We start from the raw sequence: 9090 nt of genomic DNA on the forward strand, positions 1-9090 counted from the left end.
TTCGAACCATTGCGAGAGGGCAATGACTCCGCCAGTCCCTTTATAGGACAGTGGCTTGCAACTGGTGAAGTCCTTGTAGGAGCACTCTCTCAAGCGGACAGGAGCTTCACCATGAGTAGATTGAACCGAAGTTCCTCCTCCAGTGGAACCAGATGAATGATATTGAGCCATGGCTGTAGCCACAGCCGCAGCTACAACAGCATTTAGAGCTGCCGTATCGATCTGAGGAGAAGGTGGTGTTGGTGCGGGAGGATCGCGTCTTGTTGATTTACGAGGAGGTATCTTTCAACTATAAGTTTACAAAGATGAAGATATTGATAAGAATTTAATAGAAAATTGATGAGAATGACTCATGGACTAACTCTCCATAGTCCAACAGCACAATTGAAGGATGATTTAGTACTAGCAGATGATAGTAATTGGATAATAATTTCCATGAGATTATATATCTGTCAATAATACTAGAATTACAGATGTAATGAGTTCGGGAAAAATGACCTAGAGGTAGGTCTTACATCAACCAAGATGGGAAAATTTTGACAGACTACTACCTAATCAAGACCTAACGGGTCTAAGATTTACAAAGATAGGAATTTAGACTAGAGTTTTTACACTAACTAGGTTATATCCAAAAGAGAAGTCGATGAGACTCTAACGGCGACGAGAACTACTAGAGTGAGTTCTTGACTCTGACAGAAGACGTTCTATGTCCCTCACGCGCCTATCAGATCTTTCTTGCTGAGCTCGAAGTTCCCTGACTTCAGCTTGGGTTTCAGCAAGTTCCCTCTGTAGAACTGCATTGCGGACCTGAGTCCTTTCATGAGCAGACTCAAGCTGGCGAATGCGGACTGTGTTAACGCCAGTGTTGGCGTTAATCTCTATGACTCGGTCGATAGTCGCACGACCTTGTTCCGTGTTCTGGGAAATCCTATGAACCATGATGGGTAGGACCCTGTCAGCTGAACCTCCCTCGGTGAGGTTGTAGAAGCTTCTGTCTCCATTGTAGGGAATGGGTTGACCCTGTTCCTGACTCCATCTATTTAAGTTTGTGGCCCACAGAGGTGTGGGTCCTTGAAATGCTGGACGAGGATTCAAGTTTGGGTCCTGAGCAGCTGGGGGTAGGTTGTTGACTTCTGGCTCTGAGTCAGAATCCTCAAAAAAGCCTTCAGCTTCATGATCATCCAATGGGATTGGGTGATCATCTTCTGGCTCTTCTCCCAGCCATCCTGCATTGCCATTGTTGGGGTAGTACGGGTCTCCGGGGATATGGAATCCAGCCATGATATCTATGCGAGAAAAGAGATAAAGAAATAACTAAATAGACGCACTAATTAGATAATTATAAGATGATCTTTATCAGTTACTTCAACATTTGCGTAGTGCATACAAGTCATATGTAACCAAGACAGGATAGACCTTCGAATAAGTGACCCTAACTCTAAGCCCACAACCAAACAAGGAACAGGAAGTAAAGCAAAGATCACAGATTCTAAGTCTATGATATCCTAGATGCATATAACCTTAGCGTATCCACTCAGCAACTATTGATATACTAATAAAGACCTTTAGTTCTCAGATAAGTAATTAAAGTAACACAAAATACTCCTATAGTATTTTAAGTTTATGTTCTGTTCTACTGTTCTCATTGTAGTAGTGTTGGTAAGTTTTTAGACTTGTTGCAACCTCACAACCACACTTAGGCACATGTTAGTCAACCCTCGGATAACATAGTTGATCAGGCTATATCTTCCCAGCTTTGACTATATGTCTCTAAGTCTACTTGTGCTGTCCAACAATCGTAATACTTTTGTTATGTCCTAGTGACACTGATTTTAGTATGAATGCAGGTATGTATACTTGGATAAATATTTTATTATTTAAAAGTATAAACTCTTTATCAGAGTATTTTAATCCCGTTGTGTTTATAGTTCGTATATCTTTTATGGGTTGATACACTCGTTTCACTATAAACAATGCTCTGATACCAATCTGTCACACCCCAAAACAGGAACGGCGGAATCGTTCGGGGGTAGAGGACGTCATGTTCAGTATCACAACAATGCAAAGTAGTAAACAAGCAACAACATCATCCATTGCATTAAATATAATTTCATACAAGTGTGTTCTGTCAAGTTATATAGACACCAAAAATATACATCAAAATAAAAGATGAGTCTTGAATGAGCTCCATCTTCGCAAAACCTGGCACCGGTACCTGTCTACTGGTGACCTGAGAATACAAGTTATTTTGAAAGAGTTTATCAGCTTTAAAGCTGGTGAGATCATAAGTATATTAATGTCTGCATTTGCATGAAAGTGTTTGTAAGTCTGTAATTATATAAGTTTGTAAAAGTTTGTAATTGGTTGAACTCCCCTAGAAAACCCTATGTTTCCTACTAAAAGTAGCCTTCTACCAAGGCATCTAGTATCTGTGTGTGTTTCTCTTGTAAGAGTGTGTATTTTCCCAAATCCGACTATCATTAACCAAAAATATAGTTTTTACATTATTGTTTATTGTGTGAAGATCACAAAGTAAATGTAATGGGAAAATGAAATAGTATTGTAGTGTTGTATTAAGTAACTACTGCTGTACTAACTACCTTAAACCAATTGTTATTTAAAGTACCATGTGATCGGCCTGTATCCTGCTACCGACTCATAGAAAAACGACGATGTAAGACGTCGTAAGAAATGACGTTTGGCACCCGTAGACTTGCAAGTCCCACTGTAGCAAGCAGCAAGGTGTAGGATAGTCAATCCAGTATAGATCTATGCACAAACTCATACGCTCCCCACTTAAGGAGATTCTGGATACAAAACGGTCATGACAGGTAGTGTCATTCCCCGTTACATGGCTCACATAAATGTAATAATGTTCTAGTATATGTATGTGCTAGCTGTATTGTGTGTTCTCTCCCTGTCTAGCATGTATTGTTTGTTTCTCATCATAGTATTCTATTGTTTGTTTCTCATCATAGTATCTATTGTTTGTTTCTCATCATAGTATCTATTGTTTGTTTGTTATTGACTCATGTATGAACTGACTCATTGTATGTTTCCCTGTTCTAGTGATAGTATTAGTATCTCCCTAAACTATACCTATTATAGTTTACTAGTAATGTTGTTTGAATGTATGAACATGTTTGTGTACCTTTGCTACCCAAAGGTATTAAACTAAATGAAGTAACCTTTTATATCTATACACATATACATGATATATAACTAGGATTCAAACGACCTTCGGACAAATAACCTGAATACCCTAAGTCCACAACCAAACAAGGAACAGGAAGTAAGGTGAGCTATCAGTCCTAAGTCCTTTCAATCCTACTTATATAACTATATCTACATAGATACACATAATATAAGTTAAAAGAGTTTAATAAAAGTATTTGATATGAAAAAGAGTTTATAAAACAGTTTGAAGTAAAACAGTTTGGTAACACAGTTTGAAAGTAAGAAATCCACTTGTTTGGTAGTTATTAATCACATGTGATTTATATAATAACTATAATTGTTCAACTTGTATCCCCCCCCCCCCCAATAAAAGCATTTAAAAACATTTAAAAGGTTAATTAAGGGGTATGAACTCACCTGTAGTGAGTGGTTTGGATGAACGGATTGATATAGGATGCTAAGTGTCCAGTGAAGGCTTGAACACACACAAGGATCCTAGTTAACATATAATAACACATATATGTATCCAATTAGTCATTAAACAACTAATTAACCAAGTTAAGACATCCTAAGACATGTAAAACACTTGATTTAAGTGCTATAAGTGCTAAGGATTTCATCTAAGGGTTGTAGGACATTGCTATTGAGTTTGGGGTCCAAGGGTAAACTCTTTTGGAGTTTACGATTTTGGGACCAACCCACATTGAGTTTACGGTCGTAAATCCATGAGTTTATGGCCGTAAACTCATGGTACTTTGACCATTTTGTGTTTTGAAGCTTTAAAGATCATAAGAAGCATTCATACTTCATGTGTAAGCCTTAGGAAGAGATTAGGGCACCATTTCACTCCTTTGTGGAGTTTACGGTCCTTGGACCACTTCTCCTTGGGTTTACGGCCGTAAACCCTAAGGGTTTATGGTATTTTCAACGTTTAAGGTCCTAAGCACTTTAAGGATGGTATCTAGACTAGTTTCCAAGGCTTGGTAAAGGACTAGAGCACAGTTTGCCCCCTTTATTAGGGTTTACGGTCCAAGAACATCTTGGACCGTAAACACCTTTGATCTTGTGTTTCCTTATGTTTTCTATATGTTTAGGAAGTGTAACAAGTCTTATAACACACTAGAGTAAGAGTACTTACTATGTAGAAGCTTGAAAAGGTGCTAAAAGTCCAAGAACACTAGTGTGTGTTCTTGGTGTTCTTGGTGAAACTTGAAGATCTACACATTTGGAATGATTTCACGGATGTAATCATGTAAGATCACTAGATTAAGTAAGATATCAACTTTTTAGGGCTAGAAACACTTACAAAGTTGAAGATCAAGAAGGAAGATCGGATGATACTTGAGAGGATTTGAGTTTTGGATCTTGAAAAGTGAAAAAGTGATTAAAATGGCTAAGTGCCATATTTATACCCTTGGGGTTTACGGCCGTAAACACCTTGTTTAGGCCGTAAACTCCAAACTCTTGGAGTTTTGGGACATTATTGCTACACAATAAACCCTAGGGCATCCTCTCCCCTGTTATCTCCTGAAGTACTAGGCTTTAGGACACTCAAACTAACTCTACACAGCTCAAAAGTTAGCAGAAACTGTTCTGTCTTCTATTGAAGTGAATGGTTGTACAGAATCGAAATTTCGGGTTGTCACATCTCGTGACAAAAACATCGATCATTGGCTTGAAGGAAAAGGACGAATGTATCAATCAAGGAAATATTCTCAACAACAAATTCACGAAGCTGATGAGAAGTATGTGAATAATTCGTCAACTGAAAGCTCATCTTCAAAAGACTCGAATGTTTCGGTAAAAACTTGGCAACCAGTTTCGAAAGAAAAGCATGTACAAACTCATTCTAAAAAGACGAAGGCATGTGTCAGTGACAATCCCAAACTAACAAAAACTTATGTTTCTATTCCTTTATCTAGTGATGTGGACTTAATTGATAGTCTCAAAACTAAAGTTTGTGATTGGGTTAAAAGTTCTGCATTTCATTATGTTTTCAAAATTAATTTCCAAGGACCCATACAGCCTTGGGTACCTAAATTCTTTCATTGATCGCAGGTACTATGTGACGAGCAATATGATGAAAAATGGTATATCGATAGTGGTTGCTCACGTCACATGACTAGTGGAAAGGAAAATTTGAGAGATTTTCGAAGCATGGAAAATGCAGGTGTTGTGAAGTTTGGAAATAATCACAAGTGTCAGGTGAAAGGTTATGGCAAAGTCACGAATGGAAAGTTTACTGTTAATCGTGTAGCTTATGTCGAAGGTCTTCAACATAACTTGATAAGTGTTTCACAACTTGTTGTAGGTACTGGCAATCAAGTGGTGTTTAACGAAGAAGGTAACATCATTTCGAATGTGGAAACTAACGAAGTTTTGCTCAAATCCAAACGACATGGTGACATGTTTACTCTTGATATCAAACCGATCATCGGCAAACCCTCAGTGTGCTTACTTTCGAAAGCTTCCTCTGACATCAGCTGGCTATGGCATCGACGTTTATCGCATATAAACTTTCGAAATTTGAATAAATTGGTTGTTGATGATCTTGTTCGAAGTTTACCTGTACTAAAGATTGACAATGATACCTTGTATGCAGCTTGTGAACAAGGGAAACAGCACAGGAAAGGACATCCAATTGTGATAGATTCGAAAATTGTGGAACCGTTGGAACTTCTTCACATTGACCTTTGTGGACCATCAACTGTTGAAACTCTCAACAAGAAACGGTACATTTTGGTTATTGTTGATGATTTTTCACGATTTACTTGGGTATATTTTCTCAGGTTAAAATCTGAAGTTGCTCAAACAATGATCGAGTTTATAAAGAAGATTGAGATGAGTCTGAAGAAAATTGTTCGCAAGATCAAAAGTGATAATGGATCTGAGTTTAAGAACAAAGTGTTGGATTCGTACTTAACAGAAAAAGAAATTTCGCATAACTTCTCTTCGCCATATACACCTCAGCAAAATGGTGTTGTTGAAAGACGAAATAGGTCACTTTGCAAAGCAGCGAGAACTATGTTGACATATGCAAATCTTCCTCAATATCTGTGGGCTGAAGCAGTTTCGACAACATCTTTCACTCAAAATCAATTTTTCATACATCGTCGATTCAACATCACTCCGTATGAAATTATCAATAATCGAAAACCTAATGTCAAATTCTTTCATGTTTTTCGTTGCAGGTGCTTTATAATGAATCTTAAAGATAGCCTCTCAAAATTTCAAGCTAAGGCTGACGAAGGCATATTTTTGGGATATTCTCACAGTTCGGTTGCATACAGAGTGTTAAATAAGCGCACAAGAACAGTCGAAGAAACATTCAATCTTACTTTTGATGATTATTATGTCAAACAAGTTGAAAAGCAATTTGAACAAAAACCAATTATTAATGAATCATCTGATGAAACTGAAGAATCAAATTCATCTGAATTTGATTATGATTTAATTTTTGGTATTCCTGACAGGGCTGTGGATGCTGAAGTTTATGCGAATGATAATCATCACTCTGAATCTTCGAAGCATACTGATGACTTGGAAATTCCTCAAACTATTGTAGATGTTAATTCAACAACGAATTCTCCAGGAGTTGGCGAAAGTATGCATAATAATCCAGTAGAGGGAGAGTACTTGGATTCGAATACTCTGGTTGAGGGGGAGCATTCTTTCGAGGGGGAGAATGGGAGAATGGATGAAGTTGTTGAGGGGGAGCATCTAGTTGAGGGGGAGCATCTAAATGATAATCGTGTTGAGGAGGAAAATGATACAATAAATCTTAATCAAAATGATGATATTCATGATCTAAATGATGATATTTCTGTTGTAGGATCTGAAAATGAAGGGATGTACGAAGATGCACCTTTGGAATTTGATCCAGCATATCCACCGTTAGAGAAAGGGACAAAGGCTCATCCAAAAAATCAAGTCATTGGGAATCCTCAAGATGGAGTATTAACAAGAGCTCAAATTCGTGCGAAGAAAGAGGTATTAAATACACATCAAGAATTTTGCATGTTCAATGTTTTCATCTCGAAAATTGAACCAAAAACAGTTAAGGTTTCAATGGAACACTCTGATTGGGTTGCTGCAATGCAATCTGAACTGGCTGAATTCGATAGAAACAAGGTATGGAGATTAATTCCAAAACCTGAAAATGTTTCGATTGTCGGGTTAAAATGGATTTTCAAAAACAAAACCGACAAGGATGGAAATATCGTACGAAATAAAGCACGACTAGTTGTAAAAGGATATTCGCAACAAGAAGGGATTGATTATGAAGAAACCTTTACGCTTGTTGCAAGACTCGAGGTTGTTCGAATATTTTTAGCTTATGCAGCTCATAAGGATTTCGATGTCTATCAAATGGATGTGAAATGTGCTTTTCTCAATGGTGAACTTGAAGAAACTGTTTACGTTGAACAACCTCCAGGTTTCGTAAATGAAATGCATCCTGATCATGTATACATTTTAGATAAAGCTGTATATGGGTTAAAACAAGCACCAAGAGCATGGTATGCAACTCTTACCAGTTTCTTAAAACAGTCGAAATTTAAACAAGGATCAATTGACCCCACATTATTTCAAAAGAAAGTTGGGAATCATCTAATGCTTGTTCAAATTTATGTCGACGATATTATTTTTGGCTCTACTGACCCTGCTTTGTCAAGTGAATTTGAGAATTTGATGAAAAGCCAATTTGAAATGAGCATGATGGGTAAAATCAATAATTTTCTTGGTTTAAACATTCATCAAAGCAGAGAAGGCATTTTCATCAATCAGGAAAAGTATACAAGGAATTTGATCGAAACATTTGGAATGACAAATAGCACGAAGCTAACAGTACCAATGGCAGTTGGCACAAGGCTATCACCTTCGTTAGAAATGCCTGTGGTTGATCTTACCTTATACAGGAGCATGATAGGTTCATTGCTTTATCTTACTGCAAGTAGACCTGATATCATGTTTTCCGTATGTAACTGTGCTAGGTATCAAGCAAATCCACGAGAACCACATTTAGCTGCTGTGAAGAATATCTTTTGTTATCTAAAGGGAACAATTTCGTTAGGATTGTGGTATCCTTCGAAAACAGGATTTTCATTCAGGCATTTTCATATGCAGATCTTGGAGGGTGTACTTTGGATCGAAAAAGCACAAGTGGTGGTTGTCAATTTTTGGATGGAAAGTTGGTTAGTTGGCAGTCGAAGAAGCAAACATGTGTTTCGATTTCTACTGCTGAAGCTGAATATGTTGCAGCTGCTGCTTGTACTTCACAAATTATTTGGATTCAGAGTCAGTTGAGAGATTATGTTGTTAATATGAAAAAGATTCCATTGTATTGTGATTCACAAAGTGTTATACGCATTTGTCATAATCCAGTACAGCATTAAAAAACAAAACATATTACTCTTCGTTATCACTTTATCAAAGATCATGTGGAAGATGGCAATATAGAAGTCCATTTTTTAAAAACAACGGATCAGCTTGCTGATATTTTTACAAAAGCTTTGGATGAAAAATCATTTGTTTGAATTTTGACAGGTTTGGGAATGATCAAAGCAAGTTCAGTTCCAGGAATGATTTCGAATATATAACAACGAAGTGTTATATAAATATGTCGATTCAGAGGTCATCATGACTCATTCAGATACTGATAGTCAACCATTCAGAGGTTACTGTTCATAGTCAACGCTTCGACATGCTTCGACTTCGTGACATTGAGCATTTTGGTTTGGAGTAACTCTTTTCGTTAGATTTCCAAATTTCTTTTGTATTTCACTTTCATTTTCGAAAATTCAAAAACAACAAAAAGATTTTATTTATGTTTTTTCATTTTTCGAAAAATCAAAAACAACAAAAAGATTTTATTCCTGTTTTGTCATTTTACTTTCGAAAAATCACAAAATTCAA

The sequence above is a fragment of the Lactuca virosa genome, chromosome 3 (assembly GCF_052849685.1).
Source record: "Lactuca virosa cultivar CGN04683 chromosome 3, Lactuca_virosa_CGN04683_v6, whole genome shotgun sequence".
NCBI lineage: Eukaryota > Viridiplantae > Streptophyta > Magnoliopsida > Asterales > Asteraceae > Lactuca > Lactuca virosa.